General features: G+C 55.4%; 1 long non-coding RNA gene across 1 annotated transcript; it reads right to left on the reverse strand.

Annotated features, from left to right (window-relative positions):
- Positions 1 to 1784: 1784 nt before the first annotated feature.
- Positions 1785 to 3280, reverse strand: LOC138845075 (uncharacterized). The gene is made up of 2 exons (XR_011381801.1): positions 2989 to 3280; positions 1785 to 2594 (listed from the first exon to the last, which is right to left on the reverse strand). It is a non-coding gene; the product is annotated as an uncharacterized lncRNA (long non-coding RNA).
- Positions 3281 to 12192: the final 8912 nt, after the last annotated feature.

Here is a 12192-nt window from a genome sequence, read left to right on the forward strand (position 1 = left end):
TTAAAATACACACGGGTGATGCCATCGACAGCTGGTGTGCGGACCGGAACCGGAAGACCTGCTGACACCTAGCGGGGAATTCCCTTATGGGAAAATCTGCTCTTTCCCTGAATGTGTTGAATTTGCTGATTGGTTCTTCCCTCCCTCCCTCCCTCCTCTCTCTCTCTCATTCTTTCAGTAGGCAATTACTTTAGGCCCCGACGTATGAGGAAGTGTGTTGAGTAAGAGGAACAAGACATGTACAAGACCTATTCTGTGGCCTCTAGGTCACACAGCTGTGATGGTGCGCACCCTGGGGTGGGCTGCAGTGGGTCACCCTCCCCAAACCACTGCCTGGCCCACCCAGACACTGAGATTCTGATTCCGTGGGTCCAGAGTGAGCTGCTAGCATGTGGATCTTGAACAAACTCCAGAAGCCATTCTGATTATGTCCTTGGGTCGCAGGGGTCTTCCCAGAACTCTCTAGAACTGGGCTTCTCTGTGTGTGGCACCGTGGCTATGAGTGGCTAACATAAGAGAGGCCTGGTGGTGCCTGTTCGGGGACAGCAGCGACACTGGGCTCATGCCCGAGATGACCTGTCCACTCCAGAGGGTCTGTTCCAGCCCCCTCTTGACATGCCAGCCCAGGCAGGCACAGCCTGGTCTTCAGCCTGGCCTTCCCTTGTGGGCCATGCACTTCACCCCAGGCCTGTCTGCTTTTGGTGCTGAGTCGAGTGGAGATGCAGGGCACTCCTGTCGTAGGTGGCAGATGCCTGGGCACCTGGTGCCAGCACACCGTGTTCCTGCAGGCTGGGGAGTGTGCAGTGGACCAAGCAGCCAGAAAGCAGCACTTAGCAAAGTGTCCAGTCCAAAAGGAGACGATGACCAGGTGGCCACCCACAGAGGCTGATCGGAGGAAGTCAAGTGCTTTCTGTGCAGGGCCCACAGGTGTGTGTGCGGCAGGGGACAACAGGGCAGCTAAAGGCCTGAGTGACCTCAAGTGGGACACAGCCCCGCCTGCTCCTGCCTCTCCTGCCCTATTTTAACGCAAGCTGCTCCCTCGCCTGCCGCCTCCTCCAACTTCCAGGCCCTGCCTGGCCTGCCCGGCACGTCCAGGGCGTGACTCAGCCCTGGCAAGCCGTGCAAACCTCCGCAGGAGCGTTGCCAGTTGCCATTTCTGCGTGACTGGGGCTGGTTTGCCGCGTGCAAAGGCCACTGCCCGCTCGTGCAGTCTTGCTCTTTTTATAAATGTCCACTGTCAGGTGTGATTATTTCAGACGTGACATTCTGCCGGCGAGGACTGACGCTGGGGCCACAGCCGAGAAGGTGTTTTCCAGGTGTTCTGCCCTCGTGTTTCAATGTCACACACGCCACATCTGGCCCGGCTGGCTCAGGTTTAGGGACCCTACATCTCTTGGATTACTAAATAGAGTTGGTTGGGAAAAGCTGACTACAACAGGCAAGCCTTATACACACGCATAAAACCAGGAACACGAGGTAGTGTGGCTTGATTCTTTCCAGGTGTGGTTATGGACTGGTTCTTGACCTCCAATGATAACACTGCTTTGTTGCATGCATTCACTCGGCTTCTTATGAACACACACTGTGTGGGAACCTGGGACAGGCAGGCCCCAAACCACAGCCCGGCCCAAGCTCACACACGTGCACTCTGACACACCTGCAGCATGAGATGAAGAAGATAGGGTCCCTGGCCCTCAACTTTGCCTGGTCTGGGGAGGCTGGCACCCACACACAAACCATCACGAGGTGGTAAGTGCTAGATGGCACTTGACCTAGATCTTTTCCTAACTACTTATTTATTTATGTTCATCTACGTGCAAGAGCAACCGAAACAGATAGCGAGCAAGAGAGAGAACGCTTGCATCTGTTGGCTCACTCCCCCAAATGCCCACAACAGTCAAGGCTGGGTCAGGCCGAAGCCAGGAGCCAGGAACTCCATCCAGGTCTCTCCTGCATGGCAGGCAGGAACCCACGTACTTGGGCCATCACCTGCTGCCTCCCAGGGTGTACATTAGCAGGAAGCTGAATTGGAGGTGAAGAAGGCGGGACCTGAAGCAGGCACGGTGACACGGGGGGTATACAGGTGTCCAAGTGGCAGCTTAACCCACCGGGCCACCATGCCCACCCACCCCCTGACCTAGACCTTGTGGGACGCAGAGCAGGTAAGCCAGGGCAGTCTTCCAGAAGCCACGGCAGAGGGCCCTGAAGTGGAGCAGGAGGGGCAGCCAGGGAGGGTGGGGGGCAGCTCTCCAGCCAGGCCTGGCACACAGCTCTGTGACAGCCGCTGCTGCACATTCTGGTGACCGATGACATTCCTGCCGCACTGCCTCTCCCATGTGCTCCGATTCCCAGGTCACACGTCCTGGGTCCCTAAGGTAGAAGGGAAAACCCAGAACTTTGTTCCCGGGCGGCAGGAGGGGGCTGTGCCAGGCTGTTTACTCCGTTTGTTCTTGAAAGCAAACTGTGTGCAACCACTGCCGGGCAGTCCCTGCCCAGGTACGCCTGCACCCAGCAGCTCCTGGGCCCCGGCCCTGGCTTGGAGCAGCCCCGCTGGAAACTTGCATCCGTGCCCTTAGAAGATCGGAGGCAAAGGTCTAAAAATAGGGAAGCAGAGAAGTACAGACTCAGGGATAAATACTCTTACCAGGCCCCAGGGAAGCCAAGTTCAGGCTTCCTCCCCGCCAAGCCACAGGGTCGTGAGACACTTCCCATCTGGGCCGCTCCGGCCGGGAAAGGAGAGGAGGAAGTGGGAGGCAGGATGTGGTGCAGGGCTGTGCGCTGCCCGCCGGCCGGAGGCTCCCAGCAAAAATCCTCCCAGGGACACTGGGAACCGAGCTGACCACTGACACACACACAGAGACACGCATTCACCCAAGGCAAGTGTGTGCACGCACATGTGTGCAGACAGGCTCACACGCAGGCATACATGCACACACAGGCATGTGCTCACACACGGACACACACACACACACACGCAGCCCCACCAACCTTTGGCTGTCTTCGCATTTGGTGGGAGCTGGGATTTGAAATTGTGGTCGTGCCGGGTGGCCACTCACTCTGGACTTGGTGCCCAAGGTCTTGAGAATGTCCACAGCCACCCAAGCAGCACAAGGTTGTCTCTGCAGATGCCCTGGGAGCCCCAGGCTCGGGCGCGAACGCTCAGACGAAACCCACTTGTCACTGCTGGTTTGCAAACAAGCTGCCCAAGCCCTGGTCAGTGCATGAGTCCCCCTCCTTTTTCTTTTCTCTCCGTAAAAAGTACTTCATTCCTTTGAAAGGCAGGCGAGAAAGAAAGAGAGAGAGAGAGAGATCTTCCATCTGCTGGTGCGCTCTCCAAATGCCTACAGCAGCTGGGGCCAGGCCAGGCGGAAGAACCCCATCAGCGCGCAACCACCCATGCACCATCTGCAGCCCCCCAGGGCGTGCGTGAGCAGCAAGGCCGGAACTCGAGCCCAGGCCTCTGCCACGGACGCTGCTCGTCTCCGGTGCAGGGGACTCAGGTCCTGCCGGACCCAGGGTGTTCTAGGGCGGGAAAACACTTCCTCTTTTGTCTTCCGACCTCGTTCCAGGAAAACAACAAAAACCTGGAAAGAACAATTTAAGTCCTCCTAGGAAGACATAGCAGTTGGGTCACCTCTGCGTCTCCAGGGGCAGCTTCGAGGCCCCCAGCGGCAGGCGGATGCTGACCTCCGGCTTTCTCTGGAAGTCCAATGAGAGGAGTCCGAGGGCGTGGCTTTCTCAGGGTGTCCAATGGGAGGAGTCTGAGGGCGTGGCTTTCTCAGGGTGTCCAATGGGAGGAGTCTGAGGGCGTGGCTTTCTCAGGGTGTCCAATGGGAGGAGTCTGAGGGCGTGGCTTTCTCAGGGTGTCCCATGGGAGGAATCTGAGCACGTGACTTCCGCGGGGCGTCCAATGGGAGGAGCCCGGGGCACGTTCCGGGGATGACTGGCGCGTAGGCGTCTGACGAGGCTTGCCGCAAGATGCGGGCTCCGGCCGCGGCTGTGTGGGGCCTCTGTGGAAAAGTTGCCTCGCTCCACCCTTTGCAGGCTCGCAGGACTCCGGCCTCCAGCAGGCCGCCCGCTTCGGCTGAGAAGAGACTTGCTGGCAGGTGAGCTGTCGAGGCTGTGCGGTAGCCAACGGGGCGCAGGTGGCTGGGGAGATGGTTCCGCCCGGAACGACGGCCTGCTGGATTCGAGGCCGGGTGGCCAGCGAGGGGCGAGCGTCGGGTAGAGTGGGCCACGTCACCAGGCTTCGGCCCAGTCCAGCCCTGGCTGGGGTGGTGTGAAGCAGCGGACGGAAGAGCCCTCGCCCACGTCGCTCTGCCTTTCAAATAAGTGGGAATAAATAAACTTGAAAAATGAAAACAAAGGCGGCCCTTGAGGTGGGATTCTGGCCACCGTCCGTGGGAGGCCCCGTGCCGCGATGGGACGCGGCGAAGCCCTGGTTTGTCACCTCCGAGCCGCGTGACTTCCGGCCAGCTGTGCCATCTCCACCCGTCTTCTTTGCGTCTAAAACTCTACCCCGGGGGGCTCATGTGGACCCCCCTGGGGAACCAAGCCCTGGCTGGGCTCAGTGCCTGGCTTGGAGTCAGTGCTTGGTAACCTCTGGCTCCTCCTACTGGGATCAGGGACAGCCCATCAACCTGGGAACACCCGGCGTTACCCACACACCTTAAACCGCCCGGGAAAACTGGGTAATCGTTGTACGAAAAGCCTGGCTTCTTTGGATGGTATTTCTAGAGAGAAGGCCCAAGGGGTGATCTCCGTCGTTGGAAAAAGCTCTGCTCCCAGCGGGCCGATGCACCTGCCACTCACCCCTTCTCCCTTTTCTTTCAAACAGACGTTCAGCGCTCGTTCGATCTCGTTCTCGAGGCCTGGATACGTGGCTGCTGGTGATGGATGGGTGTTCTGACAAGTGGGAGCTGTGCTCCTAAAGCATTTTTAGCGCCACTCGATAGGGGCAAGCAGGCCAAGCCCCCAGGCCACCCGTGGCCGGGCCGCGTTTTCCTCTCGGGTTGCACACGTATCAGGTGGCCTGGGTACAACTGCCCTGCAGACCGCCCTGTCAGGCAACCTGAGATGGCCTCAGCCCGCGCTCTCCTGCTCAGAGGTGACAGCAGCGCGCTGAGCGTCCCCACGCACAGATGTCTTCAATTAGGGACACAGGAAGTCAGGCCTTCCCACCCCACCCCCCATCCACTTGAGCAAAACAATGCAATCTGACTCGCTCACTTGAAAATCCGTGTCACCAACAGCTGGGAGACCCAGGAGCCAGCGTGTGCGCCCAGGCTGTCCCGTGACTGCAACAGTTAGGTCACTGCAGGAGCGAGACGCTTGTGCCGCTGAGGAGCTGGGGCGGGGGCTCTCAGCCCTCCCCGCAGCTCTGGGGACAGTCGCTGTCTTTCTGTGCTGTCCCCCTAAGGGGAAGAGGACGCCCCATATTTCTTTCTTCCAATCCAGATGCAAACTCCCAGAAGTCTAGTCCAGACGTTCTCGGTCAAGTTCAGAACATTCGAGGCCTCAGCAGCGCTTGCTTGCCGAGGGCTGCTCGCCTGCCTTGCAGTGCGGTCAGTAATCACGGCTTTCTGGAAGGTTCCATGTGGTCCAGTCTCCTCGGAGAACTCGCAGGGTTCATGGTTTCCGTTTTCCAGGCTATTCTGCTTGCCTGGGAGATTCGAGAAAGCTGAACTTGCCGAGGCAGTGAGCGCCAGCGATTCAGCTGTGGAAGCAGCTGGGCAGGGACCCCAGGACACCTGATTAGCAGCCGTCCCCCTCTGTCTGTAAATACCCGGAGCTGGCCAGAGCGGGCCTGTGTGGACGTGGAGGGTGTGCGTTTCGAACCCTGTGCACCTGCAGGAGAAAGACACTCAAGTTCAGTTTTCCAAACATTTTGTAATGATGTTTACATTTTCTTTGGTAAGTGCCATTCCACGTCCTCCCAACACTTTCAGGTGTCAGGACCACTCAGCTCCCCATGGCTCCCTCCCCGAGAGCCTGTCGTGGCTGCTTGGGTGGCGCACGCTTCTGCTACTGCAGACTCCAGGGCCTGCCTCTAATTTGAAGTATGCAAACTGGGTCTCCCCGCTCCCGAACAGCCCTGTCCAATTTTGCAGAATAGCCGGGCCCATTTCACAGCACGAGGCCCGGGAGCAGGGCGTGGAAGTTGCTCCAAGGAACTATTGGCATCTCCCAAACTCCAGGGGCAGAGCAAGTGTGAAAACATCGGTGGCGAAAGGCAAAGTCTAATCACCACCCCTCCGACTCTGGGAGGAGATGTGGAGGCAGAGGCTGCACGCACAGCCATGGTGCAGGGCGCCGCATGTGGACAGGGTGTGCATGTGGGAAGCAAAGGCAGTCAGTTTGCAAAGCAGGTGGGTGGAGAGCGGTTGTCAGTCACCCCTGGGCAGCCCACCAGTGTCCCCCAGCCAGGGAAGACCACCGTCCTGCCCTCTGGAAAAATAAAGGGTATTTCAGGAGCTCATGGGAAATGAAATCAAAAAGTAAGCATGGAGCTGGCACTGGGGTGTAGCGGGCAAGGCTGCCGCCTTTGACACCGGCATCCCATGTGGACGTCAGTTAATGTCCCGGCTGCTCCAGGAGCCAGGCATTCCATCTGGGCCTCCCTGTGGGTGGCAGAGACTCAAGGATTGAGCCGACCTCTGCCGTCTCAGGATACGCATTCGCAGGAAGCTGGAGTCCAGAGCAGAGATGGCACTCCAGCCCAGGCACTCTGATACCTAACCATGAGTGCCCTTCTTTTTTTTTTTTTTTTTTTTTTTTTTGACAGGCAGAGTTAGACAGTGAGAGAGAGACAGAGAGAAAGGTCTTCCTTCCGTTGGTTCACTTTCCAAATGGCCGCTACGGCCGGCGCTGTGCCGATTTGAAGCCAGGAGCCAGGTGCTTCCTCCTGGTCTCCCATGCGGGTGCAGGGCCCAAGCACTTGGGCCATCTTCCACTGCCCTCCCGGGCCACAGCAGAGAGCTGGCCTGAAAGAGGAGCAACCAGGACAGAATCTGGCGCCCCAACCAGGACTAGAACCCGGAGTGCCAGCGCCGCAGGCAGAGGATTAGCCTATTGAGCCGCGATGCCGATGAGTGCCCTTCTTAAATGAACTTTGAAGTCCCCCTGTAGACACCGGCGAGCGCAGCTGAGTCCCTAACTGAGCAGAATGTTTTCCTTTCACACTCTGCCGCCCCAGTCAAATGTTTCCCCTTCCACAGGCGGGAGGAACCTTCAAGTGAATGCCATTAAGAGTGCCCTGGACGAGCCGCCGCCTGAGGTTAGGAATATAATCGAGCGGTTGATTTTGGGGGAGCTCAGAGAGCTTGGATGGGAGTCCTGCCCACCTCCCACCCCCGCCATAGCTGCACAAGGGTGGGGGGAGGACTCAGGACTCCCTGTCCAGTTAGAGCCACTATGTTATCAAATGCCAACCTGCAAGTGAGTTTCCTTCTTTCTAACTAACTGCGTCTCTGCACCTGGCATTGAGAGCAATCCTCAGGATGAGGGGACCGTGACAGTGTTTGGGGCCGAGCCGGTGAGAGCTGCGGCCTGTAGACCCCACAGGAGCTCTGGCAGGGGCACCTTCCCCGTGTGCTAGCCCCATGGAACTGCTCCAGTCTTGCAGGCAGAAGGACCCAGAGGCTCTCTGCTGTGAGCTTCACGGGTCCCTTCATCTCTCCAACCAAAGTGCAGCGTGCTTCAGTGCCCGAAGAGGCTAATGAGTCCAGGGCTCAGACTGCCACTCAGGACGCAGAAACTGGACGCTACGGTCTGATCTTTGCTGATCTTGGCACATTCTGACTTCCTGCGTGTGTGGGCCAGCTGCGTGGACATCCCCAGGGGAGACGTCTCATCTCAGCAGGCCACTTCCGTTCTCTGTCTGCGGCCACCAGGCTGGCTCAGCTGGGGCCAATGGAGAGCAGGCTGAGGAAGTCACCGAGTTTATTTAGAGGCACCTGTGGACCCCGAAGGGCAGACAGCTCCTTGGCGTGGAGGGAGACTGGAATCATCTCTGTTTCCGTCTGCTTCTGAAAGTCCCACAAAGGGTGGCCCAACCATGTAGCTCAGCAAAGTCAGCACCGATGAGCCAGGCCCACATGTACAGTTCTCTTTCCTAGGAGTCAGCCCAGTTCTGTCTTGCATCCCTCAGTTGCTACCGCCGGTGTGTGCCCAGGGTGTGGTTGCGGTGGGGCCAATGTTGGGGTACCATCTGCATGGAGGGATGCTCCTCGTACACCCCCCTCTGCCACTTTGCGGCCTGCAGTGTTTAAACAGGCAACCAAACCTGTCAGGCGTACCATCCGATGCAAAGACGTTGGCCAAGATGGCAGAGAGGAAGCTCACGGAGACGTTTGCACCAAGGTTCCAGGGACTCCTATAGATTTTCACTAGAAGCTAAGCTTTCCAGGCAGCTGGTGGTGGGCTGGGGCGAGATTGTTGAGAGCAGGAGATTCTTGGGTGCCCTACCTGGATGAGGGCAAGCGGAAGTGCGGCCCATCCGCTCCTCCAAAGGCCAAATGGACTTCTGTGACAGTCAAGGCAGGGGTGCTACTTAGAGGGAGCAAGGCAGGAAGACCTAGTTGACCGTCTTCCCCTCCCCCCACTTTACCTCTTGCCTCCCCTGCCAACTCTTCCCTGCGTTTATTCCTCTCCTTGATGGCACCATAGTAAGGGAAGAGACCCCATCTAACTTTTCTCCTAATGACCTTAACCACTTTACCCCCAAAATCAGGCAGAACCCACAAGTGTAAATGACTTTCCCCTTGAAATGACTGGGAGGTGCCTGGTATGAATTCCTCTCCAGGACCAGGTGGAAGAGACCAGATACCAGGTGCTCTCGACAAAGTTACCAGAGTTGCCAGCGTCCTGGAATCACCAGGTGTATTTGAAATATTGTGCATATTAATAGGACGTCCAGCGTTCGGTTCCACTGGCTGCATTTGTCAGTAGAACTAAATTCTTATAAAACAGTGACAGTCATATTCATATTTATGCCTTTTAATTCTTTGTCTATTTCATCTTTCCAAAAAAAAAATCTCAGGGGTGAGCTTTTGGTGCAACAGTTAAGGTGCCTGTTGGGGCATCGTAAGCCCATATCAGAGAGCCTGGTTCAAGTCCTGACTCCACTTCTGTTTCCAGCTTCCTGCTAGTATGCACCCTGGGAGGCAGCAGGTGATGGCTCAAGCAGTTGGGTCCTTGCTACCCATGTGATGGACCTGGATAGAGTTCTAGTCTCTGGCTTTGGCCTGGTCCAGCCCCAGCTGTTTGGGGCATTTGGGGAGTTATCCACTGGATGTGACATTACTCTTTATCTGCCTGTGTCTCTCCCTTTCTCTGTGTCTTTCTGCCTGTCAAATAAATAAATTTAAAAGGAGGAAAAAAGTCTCATAATATATGAAAAGAAAATGAAAAGATTACTCACTTGCCTGGAATCATGCTTGAAACAACTCTGAACGTATTTCCTAACATTGCCTGATTGATCGCATGGGAAATAAATAACCCCAAATGGTAGCATTACATTTCTATTTCTGAGTTAGGAATATTTCCCTCATTGCTCTGCTTCTGAATTAGATTCCCAAGAAAGTGCATAAAATATCAAAATAGCATTTTCAATATCTGCCAAACGCGAGCGTTTACATCTCAGCAAGGAAATGTGTTACTAGTGAGTAAACTGCCTCTTTGTCAACCCTCGACGTGGCAGATTCCACGGCAGCGCCTCTTCAGCTAAATTGTCCCAGCGTGCGGAGCAGCAGGGGGAGGCCTTGCTATCGGACACAGGCAGAAAAACAACGTTGACGCGATTTTTCCAGGTGGGCATTTTAGGAAGCTGTAGAGAGAAAGGATGAGACAGGGCAGAATGGCACATCCCGTGCAGACTCCTCCACTCCCTTCAGTGGGCTCCCTTCTTTCCAGCGGGCCCACGGTGTCCCTGCCTGCTTTGCTTCTACCTCCGCAGAGGGGAAGGTGATGACTTTGCAACCTGACTCCTCGCTCCGGATTTCCACGAGGCCTGACCGCCTCCACACTCAGGCTGACTCCACATGCGTGCTTTCCCAGAGACACCATTTTCATCTTGTCTGGAGAGCGATGTAATTAGAAAGCAATTTGGCCTACACACGCGGCTTCCATGGTCACTTGGCGTGGCCCGCAGCTGCCTCTGGCGGGGCTGGCTTTGTCCCGCTTGGCTGTCCTCTGAGAATTCGAGCGGCTCACGGCTGCTTGGGCAGACTCAGAGAGGGTCAGGTGCTGTCTGCAGGGCTCCAGTGTTACCTGGGAGCCTGGTTTTAGCCGGCGTCCCTCGTGGCCTCTGGGTATGTGCTGTGACGTCTCCCCACGGCAGAGACCCAGAGCCCGGACTGCCTGGCTGTGTGCTTGGCCTGATTTTTCTGAGCGTCGAGTTCAGAGAGCATTGGTGGAAACTTCATTCCCCACCTCCCTGTGATACTGCTCAAAGATTTCCTTCATCCCGAATCCCAAGCCCCCAGCTCTGAGATAGAAGGGATTATTATTGTTATTATTATTATTTTTGCCAGGCAGAGCTAGACAGTGAGAGAGAGAGACAGAGTTATAGACAGTGAGAGAGAGACTGAGAGAAAGGTCTCCCTTCTCTTGGTTCACTCCCCTAATGGCCGCTATGGCCCGTGCTGCACTGATCCGAAGCCAGGAGCCAAGTACTTCCTCCCTGTCTCCATGCGGGTGCAGGGACCCAACCACTTGGGCCATCCTCCTCTGCCCTCCTGGGCCACAGCAGAGAGCTGGACTGGAAGAGGAGCAACCGGGACTAGTACCCGGCGCCCCTAGAAGGGATCTTTAATTCTCTCCACTCCTCACTACACCCAGGAAGTTGTCATAGCCTCTAACTTTGTCTTTCCCATTTCGGCTCTAATACCTCAAGCACTGTAACTTCTACCCTCAATTCCACGTCCTCCAGTTCTTGCCACACACTTTGGCCAGACTCCTTTTCCAAGTACATAGCATGGGTGTTGTTACGATGCCATCTTCTGCTCACGGATCTCCTGTGGTCTCTCATGGAACATTGCTGCCTTAGCTCGGTGTTCTGATCCTCTTTTTGTCTTTATAAATAAAGTTTTATTGGGACATGGGCATTCCCATTCACTTAGATATTGCTTGTGGCTGCATTTGTGCTACAGTGGCAGAGTAGAGTCATGATGACAGAGATCAGTGATTTACAAAGCCTAAAGTACTTACTAGTTGAGGGGTGGGTGTCTGGCACAGTGGTTAACCACATCCCATAATAGAGCCCCAGCATTCGAGTCCCAGCCAAGCTTCCAGTCCGGCTTCCTGCTTATGTGCACCTTGGGAGGCAGTAGGTGATGGCTCAAGTTCTTGGGAAACCCAGATGGAGTTCTGGGCTCCTGTCTTTGGCCTGGCCCAGCCCTGGCTATTGGGGGCATTTGAGGAGTGAACCAGTGGATAGAAGAACTCTCTCTCTCTCTCTCTCTGAATTAATTAAAGAAGAGTGGTTGTGTTCTAATTAAAAAAAAAAAAACTTTAATAAATACTATTTGTCTCTCTACAGAAAACATTACCTACCCTGCTCTGAAATATGGCTCCAAATTCCCTTTCCAGTTTCCTTTCCTCATGGCCTGGGCTTTCATGTGTTAGAGCCTTGACTTGGGCTAATCTACACTCTGCCCAGGGAGATGCATCCCTCTAGGCCCTCTCAAGGGGACCCTCCCCATGGAGGGCTTTTCTGTCTCCTGTCTCACGTGATCACCCCCATCGTGTTTGGTTGTCGTGCTATGGTTTCGGTAGGATTTGTTTCCCAAATGCATGCTGAACTTTAAACCCAACAGTCATAAACTAATGGGATGAAGAGCTGGAAAGTTCATCTAATTACAGTGTTTATGAGGTGGGCCTAGTCTTTAGGGCCTTGAGGGAGGGGTGGTTATACAAACCAACATGGACCCAGGGGTTCTCTCTGTCTCAGCATGGAACCCTTCCTCAGCACAGACTGTACCAGGCCTGCCCGGCCTGGGACTATGAACCTCCAAAGACGTGAACCAAAATAAAGCTCCTTTGTTGATAGCTAGTTTGTCCTAGGTAATTTGTGGGAGTAACAAAAAGTTGACTGATTGTAAGTTGATATTGTAAATATTAGTGTGCATCCTGGAATTTGTCCTTTCATCCCTGTCCCTAGGACCCTTGAGGACAGAAACTACATCTTACCCA

The sequence above is a fragment of the Oryctolagus cuniculus genome, chromosome 13 (genome assembly GCF_964237555.1).
Source record: "Oryctolagus cuniculus chromosome 13, mOryCun1.1, whole genome shotgun sequence".
In the NCBI taxonomy this organism is placed as follows: Eukaryota; Metazoa; Chordata; class Mammalia; order Lagomorpha; family Leporidae; genus Oryctolagus; species Oryctolagus cuniculus.